At 41.2% G+C, this 22,636-nt stretch overlaps 1 long non-coding RNA gene across 1 annotated transcript in view; it reads left to right on the top strand.

The window, feature by feature from the left end:
- The window catches only part of LOC119479179, a 67,715-nt gene extending 46,210 nt beyond the window's left edge, over positions 1-21,505 (top strand). Inside the window, exon 3 of the long non-coding RNA XR_005204633.1 lies at positions 21,290-21,505. This is a non-coding gene — a long non-coding RNA (uncharacterized LOC119479179). The remainder of the gene's footprint in view (positions 1-21,289) is intronic.
- The last annotated feature ends 1,131 nt before the right edge of the window (positions 21,506-22,636 follow it).

The raw sequence follows: 22,636 nt of genomic DNA, 5'->3' as shown, positions 1-22,636 counted from the left end.
AAAATAAACACTGTAGCGGGACATTAATCAAAGACACAACTGTTGCTTTTCTCTTCCATTGTCCCAGAACCTACAGCAGCACAGATCACATCGTTACATGACAGCTTTAAACAAAGCTAGATTTGAATATATGCCATTAAAATAGCTGGCATTTTTTGATCAGCTGGGACCAACAGTACAGTAGGGGGATGGTGGACATGTGAACCTGGGTATTATACTCAAAATGTCAAGGCAACAAATGAACTAATACAATTTTAAAAAGTATTAAACATTTCTTAAGTTTAAATATCATAAGATCTGCTTTTGGGTTTGCTCAAATTAGAATTTTCACTTTTATTAAGTCACTCCAAGTTAACTTAGGATTTTCAAGTTAAAGTAACTAACTCTAAACTTTGTACTATTTATTTGAATTAATAGTTTCTATTTAGGCCAAATCTGTTTTTTTTTTTTATCCTGTCTCTTCCAAATCACGTGAGTCCTGCGTGTGGTTACGTTTATGCAACATGAGCACTTTGGTTAAGATCGTAGTTTCAGTTAAATATCTATAAAGTAAACACATGGTGTGTTATTATGTGCTTAGTATTCAGTATTTAACCAAGACCACCATCTCGCCCTAACCCGTACCAAGTGCTCTGAGATGCTAAATATAACCATGAAATAAGTTAACAAGCAGATATTGTAGAAAAACAAATTAAATACTTTATCAGTGAAGGGATTCATTCATTCAAAATGTTTCCTTGTTGTGTTGACTAAAAAAAAATATGATTGTTTTAGAAACATGTTGCATGAGTAATCTTAATTTGTAGGAGACGGGGTTGAATTAGCTGTGGTGCTAATAGCCACATTCAGAGCCTGATTAGTGCTAACCAATATGACAATATTAGAGAGTAATAGAGCGGTTCATCATGTAACTTTATTCATGAAGAATTGAGGGCCTTTCTGGAGAATTACCCAAAATACAATACGTGTCTAAACAACTTCATTTGATGACTTAAAGCGGCATTAGTCAGTATATTTTTGGCATTATTGGGCAGAAATCCCAAAATAACCTTTCAGCATATTGTAATTCAAGTGTTCTGAGAGAAAATTAGACTTCTTGATCATATTTGCTCCATTTCTACCCACTGCAGCTTTAAGAACGCACGTTAATAGAACTTTATGACTTTCTAATAAAGAGCTAAAGATTCTTACTTATCGCTTCAACTTCATTTTCTTTTCTTTAATGCTAATAATTTGTTTCTAAGTCATAACAAACCATAATCCCTGTTTTGCCAGATAATATAGATTTTACAGTAACACCTCGTCATCCAGTTTGTGGTACTTACAGAGTGAAGCTCAGAAACTACCTCATTTGAGCTGAATGTATTCAAACAGTGAACTTTCAAAAAATGCAGAAATCCAAGCGGAGCACGCTGAAGTCAGCAGACGGTTTGTCCTTTGGACGCTGATCTGAATGTGTTTTAGAAGTGCTGCTGAGACGCAGGCCGGGGCCAGACACTCAGTACTTCACACGGACCCATCACACAGGCGTGTTCTGGGGAGAAAAGAGCTTCCTGTGAAAAATAAGGTGACAACAGGCGTTCTGTCTATTTGTGTTGAGCGCCGTGAAGACGGATGAGCGCGTCTTCAAACACCTTCAACAGACGCAAGCATCTCCTTTGATTTCGGCGTGTTGTCGACTGATTTTGTTGTCTCTGTGTTTAACTTTCTGAATTCATGGGAACACTACGAGACGAGTAACATCTCTCCTCCCCATCTCGCTGGCCCGCCTCGGAGGACTCTCAACACTAGAATGTTATACACAACATTCTTCCACGTACGACTATGTGCATGTTGTTCTTTATAGTTCTGGCCTCAGAAGGGGACTGCAAAGCCAGATACTGGTCCATTACTTAGAGTAAGTTGTTGAAATGTTCCAAGCAGGGGCTTTGAAATATTCTGCACCCTTACATGCAAATCTAAACATCTTTTTTTTGTCTATTTATGTTGCTGTAAAAGGGTAGTAAATAGTATTTCTTTTTTTTCATAACACAAAATTCACATATAAATGTGAAGGACAGTTTCAAGTGGCGTGGCGATGAGCATGTGTCAGCCCTCTTTGACCGGGCTCAGCTGGTCACACTCGTTGGCTAATTAGCAGCCAATTAGAAGGCGGAGGTTGCAGCGTGACACCCCAGTGTTTGTTTCCTGCTGGTGAGTGGGCAGCACCGATATGACCCAGCACCAGTATCCATGGTTATGCTGTGGATCGCTGCTCACTGGCCCTGTAAACACAGAGGGCCTTCACATGACACGCACACACACACACACACACACACACACACACACACACACAAGAGAAGTACTTAGTGTGGCTTAATATGCTTCAAATGAGATAAATCCAACAGGAAAGCTTAGATTTAACTTATTCCAATAAGACTGCTGGTATACGATCTTTCCAGGCAATATTAATTTGTCTGTTCACTCGTGTTTTTCTTCTGTCATATTTGTAAGTAACACTGATTATAACATAATCACATTATAATATAATCATCAAAATAATAACCTTTATTTAACCTCTTCATTTTTTAAACTTCTGAACTTTAACAGAATTACAAAGTGCACCACAGTGAAGGACATATAAAGATTATAATCTCATTCTCAGTACGGTCTGGTCTAAGATTACTTCAGAAATGGGAGTGTCAGAGACTTGTTTCTGCATTCTGGTGACTTTAAAACAGTGGAAATAACAAAATAATAAGTTCACTGCAACAGCATTTTTATGCTAAACTTTTGATTTTACTTCTAACTCCCAGGAAAGAAAACAGAATAACTCTCCCCTATGGTGTGAACTTGCCGTGTGAATCTCTGACATAAACTAATATTCATCCGATGTTATTTATTCTTCAGTATTTCTTTCTCTTAGTTCTCTCCATTTCTCTCTCTGTCTCTCACTCGCTGAAGGTCCTTTCAGACACAACGCGACAACGCCACCACTGACCTCTGAAACCCGTTATGGCCTGCGTGACGCCGTGACAGCTTTTCGCTGCATCGAGCAAAGCCCAACTTTTGGCGCTGCACGCTGTGTCACGAGTAAAGACTGCTCTCTTCCCCTGAGAAACGACAGTTGGTGTAGCTCTATTGCCGTCCGCCGGGAAACAGTAAGGATTATACACACTGTTCAGTTCCAGAAACAGGCTGATATAACGAAAAGAGAAAAAAAAGTGTGAAAATTTGCCATAAATCGGGAGAAATACGAGAGAATTGTGACCTCGGGAGGAAACCTAGAGAGGGCGATGAAAAACGCTAGATACTGCCAGATCCTATACACTGCTCCTTTAACAGTGACTTTACTGTGTTTTTCTCATATGATATCAGCAGCCTATAATAGTATAGGGACTGTCAGTGGGAGAGATTGTAGTTAGGAGTTACTGCAGTAGTAAAAGCCCACAGTGTTGGCTGCATCAACACACACAGCACATTATACCACCAGCTATTATCTAGCTATTATAAACCAGTTCTGTTCAGGTGCATTACTATTAGCTATAGAAACAGGCAGATTTAAAGAGGAACTGCACCCATTTTACACATCAACGTCAGTTTTTAGGTGTTGGGGAGTACTGCATGAATGCATGTGAAAAAGGTTAAACCTTGTAAGCCTGACGTCTGAAAAATGTCCTCAAGTGATGTTACTTGAGTCAGTGTCAGTTGGGTCTGACGTCTACAAGTTAGAAAATGAAACAATCTGGAGGAGTGGAGTTAGAGAGAAGTGATCTTACCAGATTTTATTAGTGGAGACAACAAAGTTATGTCTTTAACTGTAATCTCAGAAACATTCCTCTTTAGTAAATGATTGTAATTTCTCATCATCACAGAACTCTGGTGACTTCTCAGTGTGTTTGTTCTCTAACAGTGAATTTCTCTCTGACATCCTAAATATCATCGCCACATCTCAACACAAGTCGGTACGCCCAGATAACGGCCTTCCACAGCTTCATCTGATCGCTCATGTCTCGTCTTTTCTTCCCTCCCTTTGCTTCTCTTCTCTCCACTCATCTTCTCCCCCTCGTCTCCCTCCCCTTCCATCCCAGGCCAAACTCCTACCACCTCGGGGCTCGGAGGGGCTTATTTGGGTGCTGCTTCTCAAGAGGGCCCATCCAAACTGCATCAAATTCCGCTGGCGCTGGCTTTGCTTGCCTTGGAAATACGACAGAAATCACAAAGGAAAAGAGCAAAGGAGATAAGATGTTACACGCGTCAGAACCCTTCTTTTATTTTCCAAATAGCAAGAGCTCATTAAACATGTGACAGCGCATCAGGCCCTCCTTTGTTTTTATGGGTTCCTTTCATAAAATCAGGTCTTTCTTCACCCCCCTGCAACCTCAATGCCCACAAATGTCTCTTCTGCTATGTTCTGGGATGTCTGTCCTCATCGAGATGGTATCACTGCTCCACAACTACCTCGGCGAGACAGCGGGACACACAGCGTACAACAAAAGAGGGAAAGAAGCACATACTTTACAGTTTGCGAATCTTTGTGCCTTGCCAATTAGACACAACACAATCACCATATTAGTCCTCACATATCTGCACTCATCACAAATAGATATTTTTCAAGCTCTCAGTCCAGCTATTTATTATATTATTATACAATTGAAACAGCAGGCTTCAATTTAGATGACATCATTCATTTGCAATTCCTACCGCACTTATCTGCATTAGATCTCTCTAAACACTGATGCAGAGATGCAGAATTATTTCCTCTTGAATAAATATAACAAAGTGATGCAGTCAATGAGGTTTCTATTTTGAACTATTTGGATATGTGAAGGCATGCACTAAATACTGAACCGCTCATACACTCATACACACCAAGCACCACATCTTTGACAAAAGACACTGTCTCCATGTTTCTCTTCCAGTCTGTGCTTTTATAAAACAGTGAAAGTACACAGGCTGCATTGATCTGGAGCCTCTTGTCTGCGTGTTTCTAGTGTTTTGAAGCCGATGTGACACCTATTAAACAAGAACAGCATTTAGTCTCCTTTGGGTTTTTTCCGTGTGTGATGAGGCCAGAACAGGCTCAGAGACACGCTGCGCTCCGGGAACCAGACCCATCAATTTTGTTTTCACCATTTGCAGATATACATCTATTCATAACCTCCTGAAAAAAAGGACATTTGACAAAAAAAAAATAAAAAATGCACACATGGCCCTCGTCAAGCAGCTCCGCGGAGTGGCGTCGGGGCGAGGCGCTCCTGCAGCATGTCACCTTCCAATGTTTGGGTGGAGGAATGTCCTGGTGTGTATCTCTTCTGCTCCGTGTGTCTGCTGCTCCACTCATGATAAAAGGTCACAGTGGAACGGGACACTTCGCTGTGTAATAGAACAGGTTGTCATGCCGGGCTCCGACTGCATGGGAACGGGTCGATATGGGGATACATCGATTTATCATAGTCAAATTCATTGATTCATTCATATTATGTGATTTATCATTCATTGTTTATGGGATCACGGTGGAGATGTGTGGTTGACCGAGGCCTACTCCTTTTTCATTGAGTTTATAGGCAGTAGTAGATGCTAACCATTCAGGTGTCAGTATGCTAACGTAGTGCTTCTTGGATCGTCAAACAAGTGTGTCATCCCACACTTTTACTTTTAGCTGTGGTTGGATGTTACGTTAAGCGTACGTTAAGGTAGTAACATCATCATCTATGGAGCTGGTTGAGCCAGTGAATTCTACACAAAGTCAATGCTGCTTCTCTATTTGTAGATGGCACAATTTAACATGCCAAATTTAAAGGGGACACCAAAGCCTAGATAACTATTGGGACATTTACATGAATTGGACTTTGGATGCTGATTGAGGAAGATGACCAAGGATGAGGAAATGTCTTCCAACCAAATAGCTGCAGGTTTAAGCCTTTTTTGCCTTTAAATCTACTACGAGGAACATTTAGCGTTGATTTTGGCGGTCCCTTTGGACAAAAACAGTAGTGTTTCACCAGAGTCCCTTTAGAAAACCTTTCATTTTACTGCAGCAGTGTCAGTCTGCCCTGCTCAGACCTGGTCCTGGTTCTGGTTCTCCCGTGCCTCCCTTCCCTGGCATTAAGAATAACTATATAGAAATATCCGTTCTTCTCGCTGACGATCTCGTTTATTTCTGTAGGTCGTACAGAGACATTGGTGTTACATTGAAATGGTTTCATAACCAGTTAAAAGTTCCTCACAGTAACTTTAAGTTTATCAATTTCTGCATATATTCAGCTTTTTTACTTTTCCACATTGCATGTCTAACCTCATTTTAGCCATCCTTAGCTGTGTCAAATATCAGTGTTGTGACTGGCCATTACATCAACACTAGCTCTTGAAATTAAAGAATAATTCCTTATTTATTACAACTTATTAATACACGGCTGCGTTGAATACTCAATTCTGATTGGTCAGTTGCTATGTATAACAGACTGTTGCTATGTATAACAGACCGTTGCTATGGACACAGCTCTGATGTTGGACTCTGGAGGACTGTTTTTGTGTTAAAATATTGATTTCTTCAGTAAGTAGCCATGATGTACAGCTAGCGGGTCATTGCTGTGAAAGAATCCCCTTCAGGGCAATGAGAGACCCCTCTGCTTCGTGTCGGGGTGCAGCATCGCCCTGTTGGGGATTCTTTCACAACAATGACCGGCTCGCTGTACATTATCCCTTACTTAGTCCAAAGCTTCCAGAAATACGAGTAGACAGACAATCAGAACAAAACCCCAGTAAAGCCAAACTGTGGAGGAGAGAAAAAAAACAATCAAATTATTATCAAACTGTCTGTTGTGAACATTCGTCACACTTCACAGACATGTAAGGTTTCACTTTGACCTTTCATACTTACCATGGTTGTGCAATGAGGGTTTTTGGGTGTACTCACTTTTGGCTTTCCTCCCAAATAATGTGTCATAATTGCTAGAAATTATAGCCAAAACCCTAAAATGACATTTGTTGCTGTGTGTCTTACAGTACCCTCAAGTGCCCTCTCTCTATTTGATGTTGTAAAGCAAACTTCCTTTGTGCTGTAATCCAACAGACTTCCAAAACTCAACCCAGTAAAATACTTGTGTAAACTAGTGTGGAATCTTCTCAGGCGATTGAATTAGGCGCTATATCTTAAGTTGACTCAACAGATGTATATAGTAGCTATTAAGACAACGTAACAGCGATCATTTCACAGTCCTCAACATTCTTTTTACAAGTTTCAAACTTCCTGCAAGCATGGCATATTTCAGAGTTGATCCCAAAGTGAGTAGAGGTCAGCCATTTGTGAGTAAAGCGACCTTAGAATGACCATTAGTGGGGAAATGAGATTGTCTTCTGAGAGCTGTGTAAAAGCAGTGAGGTAATGGCTGCTGAGCTGCGGTGGAGTTGCCAGGTCTCATCCTGGAGCTCACATCTTAACATGAGGGGACCTAAGCGGGCGGCAAATGTGTTCGCTGCCACTCATAATTACTGTCACCCCGCCGCTGCCGTTTCCTGGACCACTTGGCTTTGTTTTCTCCACTAAATGCATTTCAGAAGAGCGTTACATCATCGCCTGGGGCCTCGAGGAATCTGCACGACACGCGCTCCACGTTGTAGAAGTGACTTAATGAAAGCGCCGAGGTCAGAGTGACATTTCATATTAGTGCAGCGAAGATGGATTTCAAAAATGGTCACGAGAGAGAGAGAAGCCTTCATTCTCATAAAACATCAGCTGCTACCATGGTTGTCATCAGAGTGTCACTGAGAAATTCACATTTAGTGAAGTGTCTATGTTATAGACTACAGTTGACATGAAGCAGATGTTTACATTATGTCTGGGATTTCAAGCTTTCTCATTTCTTTCCATCCTCAAAGGTAGAATATGAACTGAATGTGTAATACTTCAGCCCACTATCAGGCAACATGGAGCAGTTCTCTGCAAAAACAAGAGGAGTTGTAGGAGGACGACTTCAATGTTAGAGGTGTTAACACAGTCTGTGTCTACGTGTGTGTGTGTGTGTGCGTGTGTGTGTGTGTGTGTGTGTGTGTGTGTGCTATTAATGGAGATTACACTCCTGGATTACGTAATCAAAAATACCTTATGAAATACCTGAAATGTGTTTTTTTGTTTTGTTTTATTCGGATGAATAATTGATCTAAAGTTTGTATAGAGAGGTGAAGTCCCATCCCTTCCAGTGGACACCATGGGAACATATTTCGGAAAAAATATGAACGGTAGTCAACGGAGAGATAAATATGGGGAGCACCATTACAGTTACAGATGTGACATCAGGCAGAATGAAAGACCAGTGTTTATTTCCCCCCCCCCTTCGTTTCTCTTGTTTCCCTTCAACCAACCCACTCCAACCCCTAACCAAACACAAATAAATAAGTAAATAAATACATAACAACAAACTAAACAGAAGACAGTATGAACCCCACCCCCGTGCTACCCAGGAACCCCATGATCATTATAGACCAACAGCATTCAGACTCAAAGGAATGAATACATGGATGTTTCTGACTGGTAACCACATGTCTCTCTACGCAGTCATGTGGTATCGTCATTCCTCTCCTTTAACCCCGGCTGTTTTCCTTCAGCAACAAAGCTACTGCCATCATTACCAGAATACTTTTTGACTCCCGAGCACCTAATGTAATGTAAATATTGCTTCTGAGGGATGTGGCTTCCTAGAACTGACCTCATGGAGACGCGTTATTAATAGAAATATCTGCGATGAGTCAAAGTAGCCGATCGATGATGTGCTACCTCCTCTCATACTCTGGGCTTTACTACGTCTGTTCGTCCCGGTCACAGAGTGCATGTGGAGCATTTTGGACTATTTCACTTCCAAACACAAACAAAACATTGATCACATTTACTTCAAATAAAGACGAAAAAAACAACTTTATTTGAATACCAAAATCTTGTTATTATCATTCCTGAAGTAATACAAATGTTAAATGAAATATCCCGTGTCTGTGAATATGACAGTTGGTATGTTTTGGCTCGAGGTCACTTTATTAAAATATTAGCTTGAAAGAGACAAAAACTAAAGCTTGAAATGTGGAAGCTAACACTGTATTTCAAGTGACAAGACTCCTGACTCTTTAGATATACAGAGCAGTATATAAACAATGACAAACAACTGTATGCTATGTATATTTTAAATGTTATAATCCTATACAATTTCTGACAAGAGGCATGTCCTATGTCATTAAAGCTGCAGTAGTCAGTATATTTTTGGCGTCATTGGGCAAAAATTCCATAATAACCTTTCAGCATATTGTAATTCAAGTGTTCTGAGAGAAAACTAGACTTCTGCTCCTCAGGCTTTAGAAAATCTATGTGACGGGAGACTTTGGCCAATCACAGTTGGTTTCAGAGACGGTGGAATATCCTGCAGGGATAGTTGCTGTTCCATCATTTGGCAACAGTTGCCTACACTACAAAGCAACCCAAATAAGAAGACGGACTTATCAAAAAGAGTCTGACAATAACGGCGAACCGTTTCACAGATGGAGAAATAATGTTGTTAATAGCCTTCTGCTTACCGTAGCCGTGAGCTAGCCACAGCAGGCTAAACTATTAGCGATATTTTCTCTCCATCTCAGTTTAGCCTTCTTCTTTTTTGGAATATTTTTGTCACACTAAAATGAATGGAAGACACTGGTTACCCCGAGGGAGAGGGAAACACTTCTTCCTTTGATAGATCATGTCTTCAGATTGCTTGTATACACAGTTACAGTCATATAAATGTGAGATGTTGGAACCAGCACATTTTTGGCATTTTTGCCTGATAAGTGTCTAAAACAATAAATCAGTCATCGATATTGTTAGCAGTGCATTACCTTAGTTTGAGAATGATGAATGTCTGTTGGCAGGCAGTTCACCAGCATCATCACTACAACTGGGACTATTTCAAATTGATAAAACACAATGTTTTTTCCGTGTGAAAGGGCGGCAAGGTGGTGCAGTTGTTAGCACTGCCGCCTCATAGCAAGAGGGTCGCAGTTCAAACCCAGCTTGGGGTCTTTCTGTGTGGAGTTTGCATGTTCTCCCCGTGTCAGTGTGGGTTTTCTCCGGGTGCTCCGGTTTCCCCCTAGTCTTAAGACATGCAGGTTAATTGTTGACTCTAAATTGCCCGTAGGTGTGAATGGTTGTCTGTCTCTATGTGTCAGCCCTGTGCCTGTCCAGGGTGTACCACGCATTCACCCAATGTCAGCTGGGATCAGCTCCAGCCCCCCCACCCGCATTTACAGATAATGGATGGATGGATTTCAGATCAATTAAGTTTGTAGTTTCAGAACGAAGTGCTTTTCCCCCTAACAACACTAGATCCTGTATTATCTTATAAAAACCTTCACATTGGCTGGTTAACATTCATTTTGTTTCTGAAGTGGCCCGTTAACGTGTTCCATTTCTTTACATCAGGCAATTTTATGTCATTAAGCTAGAAGCCAACGTGTGTTGAGCTTTTCAGAATGGTTGCCGAGGAACCGGGAGCCTTTTCTTTTATTACATGCTTGACTTGACTGTTTGCAGCAGAAATTGTGTCTTCTTTTCCAACTTGGATTAGGCCCATTCTACATGGTGACACACGGCAGGACAAAAGAGAGGTAAACACACAGTAGCCTCTTAGCTTGCAGCCTGACAAACAAAGCCAGTATTAATTGTCAACACAGGTTTTTTGACACTAAAGGAAGCTGGGGAATGCATGGAAATGCTTGAATGGAAAGTGGCAGAGTGGATTCCAGGGAGGTCTGTGGCTGTTTTGCTGCTGATGGGTATGGTGCGTTAAAGCTTGTCACACAAAGCCCAGCAGAAGTACACTCTCTGTAAACTTTCCGGGAGCTTTTTAAACACAGAGAGTGCCAGCCTACCCAACCAGAGACGGAGCGGGAGGCACAGCCAAAATGTCACAGTCACACACACACGCTCCGCACACACTCGGAGTACGCTTCCTTTGTATTTATATTGCCTTATGTATTTAGATTACATGGCTTCTTTGTATTGAGCAAGTTAAACACACAGGCCATTATTCATGATGCCAGCAGGGAGCCTGTTCAGCAGCATGGAGGAGCAGTGATGTCACAGAGGTTATAGCAGGATAGGTAGGATAGGACAGGAGTGATGGCAACGCAATAACAAGCTAGATAAATAAGATGAATAAATAATCAAAGCTGATTGATGATTTCTTGCAGAGCTGACAATAATACTGATACAGAACAGTTGTTTGCAGCCTATATGCACACAACAGGCTACCACTTAACTACATACTGTACCTTTTGCTGTATAGCTGGACTAAACCAGAAAAGGACCAAACATACTCAGTTACATTGCAGGTGCAACATGCTTTAAAGCTGCAGTAGGCAACAATGTTTTTGGCATCATTGGGCAAAAATCCCATAATAACCTTTCAGCATATTGTAATTCAAGTGTTCTGAGAGAACACTAGACTTCTGCTCCTCCTCATGTCTCTGTTTTCAGGCTTTAGAATATCTAGCCGACGGGAGACTTTGACCAATCACAGGTCATTTCAGAGAGAGAGAGAGCATTCCTATTGGCTGTGCTCCGGTTGGTGGGCGGTGCTTGGTATTTCCTCAGCAGATCTCAACATGGCTGCCGGGTCACAAACTTTCTAATTTTACAGCTAAACAGTACACTACAAGATGATTCTGAGAATATGTGAGGAGAGAAATAGGCATTACAGTAATAGAATATTGATTCATATTTGATCAGCGCTGCCTAATTTGACCGTTTGGTCTGAGTTCGCAAGTGACTGACAGCTGCTCAGAGACGGCAAGGCTCCAGCTCGGCTCTGATTGGTTGTTTTCCTCCGGTCTGTGAAATCTTGCAGATGCCGTTAGGAGCACCGGAGGACACAGAGGGACATGATTTTTTTTCAGGTTACCTGTCTCATGCGCTACTGTCAGGATGTAGTGACCGTTTTATAAAAATATAATTTTTGTAATCATATTTGCTCCAATCTCGCCTACTGCTGCTTTAATATACATAGATCAAATAGCTGGACTTCTTATACAGTGGAATAGAATCAGACCCAACCACACTAACCCTAACCCCACCACAACTCCCCAGAGCCCAAAGTTACATCTTCATATTATCATATATATATATATATATATATATCATATCTTGTTTTATCTGACCAGCAGTCCAAAAACCAAAGATATTTCATTGACAATCATACATGACATAAAAGACAAAAGTACTCACATTTGAGGAGCTGGAACCAGCAAATATAAATACAGAAATGATTATTGAAATAGATACATTTTCTTTTGATGGACTTATGGTTGCAGCTCTAATGCCTAGTATGACTGGTCCACTCAGCCTCTCTTGTCCCGCTGCACTCCTCAAACTCTTTTTAATAGTTTTATTTCAGCACGCTTTAATCCTTAATGGTGTGATCCTTAACTTTATTGCATTGTTGTTAATCTTTAGTGTACTGCTGACGAACTGCAAAGGGCTGACAGTGGTGGACCCCTCACACCCCCCGTACACCGGTGCAGGCTGTGCTAATGAAATCATATGTCATGAACAATTAATATGTAAACATAAAATAAAGATTGTCAAGGTCCGGACAGCAGAACACCATATTAACCGATGCTGACTGAAGTACCAGTTTCCAGGTGATAACTTGAAAACGATTCAGAGTTTGGCCAAGAAACTGTTTCCTGCAAAAGCCCCAAAGCTCTTAAAACTGGTCCTCAGTGTTCCTGTGAGTTGGACCAGTTTGGCCCAGTTCAGACGAGGTCATGGTCACTTCTCCTCCTGGTTTCTATTCTTCATCTTGTAGTTCAATCTTGTATTCTCTCTTAGTTTGAGAAAGACAAAGAATGTGATGAATTTTAATCATACTTTCTTTCGCTACTATTTTTACGGTGGCAATAAAATGTTTAAACTTGCACATAGTTAGTTGTAAATCATCTGTCAGCATGTGTAGTGGAGAACGTTGCACAGTAATATTTCACACACAGACCATTTAACTCACTGCATGTCTGCCTTTGTGTCTTGGAGTGTGTGTGCATGTGGGAGCTCCAATATTGATATTTGGTATATTCAGACCTTTGACCTCCTCAGGTTGCCTCCCTCTGCAGCTCTGCTGGGTGCTGTAACATCTCTTGGCACCAGGGTGAGAGGGACATGGAGGGGAATCTGCTCATGGCTCCTAATGTTGAAGTAATATTTCCTCATCCACCACGTGCCACTGCCTTTGAAGTATTTAGTGAGTTCTGAGGACTGGGCAGGATTGGAAGATGATGTATTCATAGAAAGCGTGTTTTTCTTAACACTCTGGACACATCTGGTGAACTGTAAAATATTAACGGATCCTCTTCTCTGGAATATCTTAATCTCTCTTGGCATGTGCGACCAGACAAGACACGACGCAAGCCCCCCGCTGCTGCTGCACAACCATTCCAGTTAATTTCTGTTGAATGTGTGCGTAAGTGGGTCTGGGACATCTTCCACTGTTTTCACTGTGAAAAGTGTTGATGAAACGCCCGTGGCTCGATTCCTCGCGTGATTGATGTGGATAAAGGCCGTCAAGCTAAACAGTTTGAAGGAGGGGAATACTAGAAGCCCAGCTGCATTGACAAGAGCAGAAACATGTCGGGCCGACTGCAGCTCCTCACTTACCCTCTCATACTAATCACTACATTCACACACTCACCGCAGCCATTTGACAGAAGTTTGGAAGATGTGTCGGAGCCACACTACACTCGATTTTTAAGTCAAAATAAACAAATTATCAGTCTGAATCTTAAAGTAGCTCTGCAACAAAGACATATCCATCACCAAACTGAGACCCTGCAGATACTGTATGCTGCGTTTGCACAAATGTGTTTCTGGTATCTGATCTGGACAATTCTCCAAAGAAAGAGAGACAACATGGAATACAACTTTACAGCTAAATGCAAAAAACGTCCTTCTAAGCAATAGACAACAACATCCAGTCCAAATACAGAACAAGAAGGCATGATGTGTGTAGTTTATGATGTCACATGGTTCTGCGTATTCAAATGTTAAAAACATCTTAAACCCTTTGCTGCGACTCGGAGCTAACAGACTGAAAGGTTTCCTTCAGCTGCTTTTTTGTTTTACTGATTATACCAACAGTTACTAAAATACTAAGTACGATTGTACGTTTACATCACATTATATCTGTTGATACTGACTAATATAGAGTGCTACAGGAACGAGTCCTAAAACCCAGAAATGAGTTAGCATTTTAGCACTTCCTGTTCTCTCGTCTGGAAGTCAACAGGTTTTTAGTTAGATGTCTGAAATAAGGTCTGTGGTAAACACAAGCTGAAGAGATTTTCTACAATATGAAATACGTCAGTAAATATCCCACTCATGAATTTTGAAGTATTTATGTGTCTTTAAAAAGGCGATTGATAACAAGTGGCTAAATGAGACGACTAAACTTCACCATGCCGACTCGTCCTCTTTTACAGCCTTGTTGTGTATACAAAATAATAATTTTGCTATAAGAAAGTCCTGATCAGGTATGTTGTATTTTATCCAACCAAACAATACAAATGACTTTACAGATGTTTTGTGTATTTAATCATAATCATAATCATAATTTCCTGATTAAAGGAAAAGAAAAGCATTGAGCCCTATCCACGCCTCATTATACTGCACAATAACAGCCCTGTTGTTAGGAGCTGTGACATTCTACCAATATTCTTTCATGTTACCTTTTTTTCACAATGTGCAGCAAAAACAGTTATTGGAGCCTTCCCTTGTTTATTTGAAACATCTGACCTTTGACTTTTCTCCACCGCTCTATCTGCCATAAGTTACAGCAGCTCTGTGTATGCATCAACTGTCACCCGCTGCTTTTAGGGGCCTTCTAGACTAAACCACGTTGGTCATAAAATAGGTAAAAGTAACAAAAAATGTTAGGCTTGTTTAATGCCGTTTCAAATGAATAAGCTTAATAATCCCATGTCCTATAATAAATCCCAGAATGAGCCGGGGCTGACAGCATACACCATTTCATCTCTATGTCTTATTGTTTTGTTTATGTTCTGAAGAGTTGCTGATTTTTGTTTTGTCCTTCCTTGTCATTGGTGTATATTTCTGCTAATTCCTTCATTTATTACCTACTTTGAACTTTTTAGTTAGCACGGCACTATAACACTGTCATCATTTATAAATCCCATAAATGGGGGGGATGAAAAAAAGGCCACTGGGCTTTTTTGGATAGTTCTTCAAAAGCCCGGCTGTGTGTTTACAGGTTGAGAAAGGGCTGGGCTCGGCGATGTGGAGCCTGCACTCTTTTACAGCGTTGTCTTGTCTGTCACTTGACAGTTGACTGCCGTACAGCTAACCCCCCCGCTTAGCAAACAGTCCTGTTATATTTTCCATTCGAAAAATCCTCGGGGTCACCAGTGTGTCTGACTGTTGGCTGAAGCCAGATGGGGGTTTTCCTATAAACAAGTGTACAGGCAGTATTTACACAGACTGTGGCACCTGACGCCATAACACTCATGACACTCTGTTTAGTGGCCAAAGTTGCCATAAGTCACTTTAGAGAATTAAGTAAATATTTTCATTATGGCCATGCCATTGTTTATTATAGAATGGCAAAAGTTCTAAATCTTGCCAAATCCTCTGTTAAAAAATCATTTAATAACAACTTGTCCAAAGTGAAGCGCCATGTACATAGAGCTGATTTCTTTTCATTATTCGAGAGTCTATTTAGTTTCAAACAAATCCAGAAACACCACCTGTTTCAACAGCGGTGTGAGTAAAGGCTCAGGTTAGAGCGCAGCGTTACACAAACCATAGACTGAAAACGTTGGCTGCATTCACAGGAGGATAAAAGCATACCTCTGGCCTGTTGAGGGGCACGTTGTCTCATTCAAATACAGTATGTCACCCATCACAGATAGCGGCTCACATTCCACTCTGCTAAGTATTATCATGCTGCTGGATTAAAGCAGCATGAGACGTGAGGATGCACTGTACAGTAGTGGATGCTGAAATTATTGGAGATGACCGTTTTCTCTGATGATGGTGTGAGGAAGAGTTCAGTCTTGGAGAAAAGCCTCTACGATAAAAGCATTCCAGTAAAAAGTGTTGGTCAGTTTGCTGGAAGTCATAAACAAGTGGACCTGTGTTATCGCTGCACTTTAGCTGAGCTGGAAACAGCCAATTATGGTGCTGCCATCAAATAGTGCAAAACAAATGCCATTAAGCGGAAGGAATGATCATAATGAGCTCAGCGGGAGGATCCCCCGTATTGATTGCAACATAAATTCACAATCATCAGTTGGAAATCCTGGACTAACCCCAACGTAAATATCACAGGCATGAAAGCCTCCCGTAAATTTGGCTGCGGGTTTCGGCTCGGCTGGTGGTCGCCAACAAGCCCCGCCGAGTGTGAGAGGAGCAGGAAAGAGACAAAAGGAAAGAAAACATACTAGATGTGACCGCTCGAATGAATAATCTATCAATGAAAGACGACCGGGACGATGAAAAGATTCAGTAAAGACGACGTGTGTGAATCATAATGCACAGTGCGTTGTAATTCAACATGAAATACTGCAATCAGTGTTCTGTTGTCCAAGTTAAATAAAACAAATGCTCAGTTACAGTAAAGCTGCTCATGAATGCCACAAGAAAATGTGTGATGACTTTGTTAGTGGATGAGTTGAGATACTATAATAGGAAGTCAACTACTAGTAACCAACAGCCCACCCTTGGTGTGCATGTAATGTAAAAGTAGTTCCTGTAGATTTTTCTTAACTATGTCAAATGAATGACAAGAGATAACCTCAGTGCTTTATGGCACCAGAAATATGTTTTGTCTTATTTTAGTCTATAATTCAGCAGCACTTAAAGCAGCAGTGGGTAGAAATGGAGCAAATATGATTATAAAACGGTCACTATATCCTGACAGTAGTGCATGAGACAGGTAATCTGAGAAAAGAATCATGTTCCTCTGTGTCCTCCGGTGTCCTCCGGTGTCCTCCGGTGCTCCTAATGGCATCTGCAAGATTTCACAGACCGGAGGAAAACAACCAAACAGAGCTGATCTGGAGTCTGCTGTCCAGCTTCCGTCTATGAGCAGCTGTCAATCACTCGTGAACTCCGACCAAACGGTCAAACTAGGCAGTGCTGATCAAATGTGAATCAATATTCTGTTACTGTAATGTCTGTTTCTCTCCTCACATGTTCTCAGAATCATCTTGTAGTGTACTGTTTAGCTGTAAAATGAGAAAGTTTGTGACCCGGCAGCCATGTTGAGATCAAGTTGAGGAAATACCAAGCACCGCCCACCAGCAGGAGCACAGCCAATAGGAACGCTCTCTCTCTCTGAAATGACCTGTGATTGGTCAAAGTCTCCCGTCACGGGCTAGATGTTCTAAAGTCTGAAAACAGAGCCATGAGGAGGAGCAGAAGTCTAGTTTTCTCTCAAAACACTTGAATTACAATATGCTGAAAAGTTATTATGGATTTTTTGCCCAATGATGCCAAAAACTGGTTCCTTTAAGTCCCAGATATTATTTAACACACTCTTTTGTAGTGATGATTCAACCGGGAACGTTTCATTATGATTCAAGAAAGACAAATAAACAACTTCTATTTCTTCGTTTTAATATATACGATGTTGACCAAGAAAGTACACAAGTTGAAACACACACCGACGACTGATTTCTTATCAAAAATGAATTTGAACTTAAGTTCAACTTTAAAAATGTTTCAACACTAAATCATGTATTATTTGGCTGCCTCACTGACAAAATCCATAACATGGCATCTTTAAGTGTGACATCACAAGCAAGTTCTGTAAGCAGTAACTTAAACAGTGCCAGGTAATAAAGATTAACATCCCACCATGCAGGGGATATAGGAGGGGTCGTAAACATGCAGAGGCAAGTGGCCGTCTACCTTTCCAGTCACTCCTTAATCTGTGAGTCATTAGGGAGAAGGGCAGATAATACAACAAGGCAATCAATAAGAGGACAACTGTTAAGTGGAACCTCCTATCAGCTCATCTCGATGGAGCTCCGAGTGCCACGTGTCTTGGCTCTTATTGTGTTGACACAGCGATACAGGCCACCATTCACTCAGCAGCGCCTCAGATAGCATCAGACTATAACCTGCTTCTTTTGAAGACAGCCTTGTTTTCCTTCCTCTCTTTCTTTCATCCACACTTTTCCCTTCGAGCCTTTCGGTAAATGGGCATTTTTCTTCAGTCGATCTTGTGTCGTAAAAACCAGCAGATTCACTGATAACTTATCGTAGTATGAGCTAATATGAAACACCATCATTGTTGTCCTCTCTTTGTCCATGAAGCAGTGTTTTCCTCTGCCTATCTGCACATATTCCCAGTGGGGGTTGTCGCTGTGGTATAAATTGTCAGAGAAGGCCCTATCTGTCTCTGGGTGGGCTTTTAAGCCAGGCCCATCAGTTAAGACTTCATTAAAGTGGTTCCTCCTGACGCTCCACGGAGAAGTCCCAGTCTCCTCTAGACTTTTAACAGACTATGGTTTACTGTTGTCCTGTTTCTGAGGTAAATGCTGATGTTTATGTACAGTATACCGTGCAACCCCTTTTTGTTCCTTCAACCACACTACATGTAATCTGTGTGTCAAGATATGGCCTGAGTAGATGCAGTGTCTTCAATGTTGTTTCCTGGAAGAGGCGACCGGAATCTCAGAAAACTACCAGAGCATCCTCTCCTGAGTTCTTACAACAGAAATAAGTGAGTTCAAATTCACGTCCTGAGAGGGTTCAAAGATAAGCGAGGGCTTCCAGGTGATAACACACCCTTTGGTGGCCATGTTGAAGGGCTTTGCAGGCACCGGCTGCGAACAGCTGGTTGTTTCTAAATGTGCTTTATGGACACAACTGAACAGACATATAGCTGACCTCTCTACTGGTTTGGACAAAGACTGTAGAAAAGGATGACATTACTCATATGGCACAGATACCCAGGTATCCTGCTGAGGTGCGGCGCCTTTAGCCTACAGTATGTATGGCTGCCAGATTGAGCCAGGTCTGTTTTGATCGACATAAAATTACCTTGAGTTTGCAACACAGATTCTAGTGTATCATTCATGAGTCATAACATTTAGGCTACCTGGGGAGAGGAGCCAGGGGACGAGGAAGCAATAATCACTTTGGCTGAGGTTTATGGGCTCTCAGATATCACTGAGAAATGCATCGGCTTTTTAGAAAGGACATCAATGGTCCAGTTTGTTGAACCACTTCCCATGTGCAGAACAGTATGTACAGTACCCTTACCAAATATATCTTTATTCAAGTGTGCTATCAATATACTTATTTCAAACTTAAAAGAGTATACTTTCAGTTGACTTTATATGTACTTATCAGAGATATACTGTACTTAAGTATACTTAGCTTATACAGACAAGTATACAGAAAAGTCTAAGTATACTTGGCTTGTACTTGTACTTCATCTTTTGATCAAGATATACTTAAGAAAAGTATAATGAAGTATTCTTGCCTTATAGGCCTACAGGAAGGTATACTTGGCTTGTAGTTGTGCTTGCTGTTTGATAGAGTAGCCTATTAAAGTGTGTGAGAGTTTGTACACGGATGTTTTGATATGAATTTACTTCAATTCATCAAGAATTTTTAAAGTTTTTGGATTCTCCGTTCACCGTATCATCACAAAACATCAAGTCAAATAGCAAAAGGAGCAAGTCTCTTTATGTAATACATAAATCACTGGCTAAGTACTATAAGTTAAAGTATACAAAATTTGCTTTCTTAAACTAAAAAGTGGGCTACAAGTATATACTGTACAAGTATACTTGCAATATAAAAACTATGAAACTGAGAGTACTTTAAAGTGTATTTCCATAAACTAAAAAGTGGGCTACAAGTTAATAACTAACTAACCAACTAGTATATCTATTCATTTGTAGTATAGTTCATAGTAAAATTGCAGTACTAAATACAACTTAGATAGTTGTGTACTCAAAGTTTACTCTTCTTACACTTAAAGTACAGTTAAAAGTACTTTTATAAACTACAAAGTGGGCCAATTTAATCCAAAGAAGTATTGAATAAGTACACTTACAAGCAAACTACTAGTATATTGATATTAGTAAACTTACTGCATAAAGTGTACTTTGGGAGAATATATTTGAACTTTACTTATGTACTTCATAAAATAAACTTGAATGACAGTAAATGCTATGTTAAAACTTCAAGGAGAGGAAAACATGCACATTCTCAAAATTGTTTGTGGTGCTGGGAGTAGATCCCCTCCAATCATTTTTTATTTGAAAAAGTAAATTCTATGATGAAATAGATGTTGATAACTTTCACAATATACCTAATAAACCTAATGGTTGGGATAAGTGTGATTATTCAATATCATTAGCTTTGCACAGGGAGTGTTCCTGGGATCTGAGCTGACCCGGGATGCCCTCAGCATGTTTCTATATTCTGAATACTTGACTGAAATACTTTGATCCCAAAATGCTATTTTTCTTGTGGCAAATATTCTGCAGTAAAACTGAGGCCTTGACAACAATGACCCAACGGATACTACTGAAGGACCTTTTTTTGAAAACCTGCTATTTTTACATTACGTTACATTTGGGAGTTTTATTGTCCTGTAAGCATATGAGCGGCTCTCCAAACAGAGCTTATTAAAGAAAACAGTCATGTATGTTTGTGGGGCCCTACGGCGTCGGGCCTCAGGAGATGATGGAGTGTTCGGAGCGACGGGCTGCGCAGAAGACTTGGCTCGTCTGGGATCTGAGTAAGAGGCTCATTTTTCACATCGACACCTTGTGGGGGCTCTCTAAGCTACTGAATCCACAGAGTAGATGTGTTTAATATTTGCTCAGGAGGTAGGACGGTCTGCTCTTTGTAAATTGTGTAAATTGATAAGTTGGCAGCAGCGGAGGATAGTGATGGCTGACGGAGGGATGCATCCGTGAGGTTGAAAGTGGGCTTAAAGCTCTGTAAACAAACAGACACGCGCTCTGCCGTCTGCCTGAGCTGAGATGAACCTCTGAAAAGAAACAATACAAAATCTGGAACCGGCGTTGTATTCTGCAAACACTAACATGGCTTCCCTCCAGCTCCCGGCACCACCGAGGAGCTTTTCAAATGCAAACATTCAAATGGCTGTTTGCTGCGTCTTTCATGCTCGTTCAAACTCAATTAATGTTGGCTCTCAAACTGTTACAGCTGACCGAGGTAGTAGTCCGAGTCCAGCGCTCTCACTTTGATGTGCACGGAGTATGCTCTCTCATTGGGTCTTGTTCTCTTTGAAAGGGGAGTTGAGGTGACCCGAGAGGAGATGTCATCCACCGGGGAGTGAAGTGTGGACCATGAATGCTGTGAAATGCTCTGAGGTGCTGGTCAATGGTCCAGAGGACAGACAGTGTCCTGGACACCTGCAGAGGGCTACACGGGGTCACGGAGACGCCGCACGGCCGATGGAGAGGAGGAACCACGTAGTGAAGAAGCAGCTGCCGTCAGCAGAGGGCCAGAGCGGTAAGCTTTCCTTTTGAAATCCAAGCATGCAGAGATCTGTGATGTCAGCCACATATGATCATCTTTGAACACGTTACCAACACTGCAAGATTTAGAATAGAGGAGAAACTGTTACAGAGAGACGAAGCCACCATTAGATCTCATATGATTGTCTCACTTCCATGGCAGCTGCACAGTAGTTCTTATAAAGTTCAATAGGCTTCTCACTCTGAACACACAGTTTCAGCCTATTTTCATTCCCACAGGGCACCCTTTAGCATCACGCACCGGGCGCTCCGTTAACTACAACGTAAACCCATCTGCGGCAACAAGTAGACGCTCAGGGAAAGTGTGCCGGGAGTGTGGAGACGTAGTTTAAAGAGCTAAAGACACACACCAGGTGGGAGGGGAGGTGAATGGGTCCAACAAACACAAGGCTTTCATCCAGGACAGGAGACCACCGTTCGTGTCCCGTGCGTCACAATCCCTGTGCACAACGTTCAGCGTCACTTTCACTGTACAAAGGTAGATTTAAGCCCAACCATGTAGTTCTTTACTAAACCTAACTATAGTGGTTTTCATGCTGAAAATAAAGTGACACCAACACCAAGGGGCGTCACGCCAAGGGGCGGTATGTAACGAGTTGATATGAGAACATATTGACAGTTGTAGTTGTTTTTCTATTTGTGTCCTCTCACTGGTCCGTAGTGTGATGTCATTCACATCCATGCTTTAGTTTAGCAATGTTCCAAACATGATCTGGTGGTAGTTGTGGGCTTGTTTGTTCAACGTCAATCAAATCCGATCGGACTCACCCACACTGTCCTGAGTTTTAGAGTGGCATTCTTTTAATAAGATATTTCTTTTGAACTGTAATTTATAAGTGATGGATATTTAAAGCTGCAGTAGGCAGTACATTTTTGGCATCATTGTGCAAAAATTCCATAATAACCTTTCAGCATATTGTAATTCAAGTGTTCGGAGAGAAAACTAGACTAGGCTAGGCTCCTCATCATGGCTCTGTTTTCAGGCTTTAGAACATCTAGCCTGTGACTAATGACCAATCACAGGTCATTTCAGAGAGAGAGAGCGTTCCTATTGGCTGTGCTTCGGCTGATGGGCGTTGCTCGGTATTTTCAGTCAGTC

The sequence above is a fragment of the Sebastes umbrosus genome, chromosome 20 (assembly GCF_015220745.1).
Source record: "Sebastes umbrosus isolate fSebUmb1 chromosome 20, fSebUmb1.pri, whole genome shotgun sequence".
Classification (NCBI taxonomy): Eukaryota; Metazoa; Chordata; class Actinopteri; order Perciformes; family Sebastidae; genus Sebastes; species Sebastes umbrosus.
The sequence above is the reverse complement of the archived record's forward strand: the minus strand, read 5'-3'. Positions and strand labels throughout refer to the sequence as shown.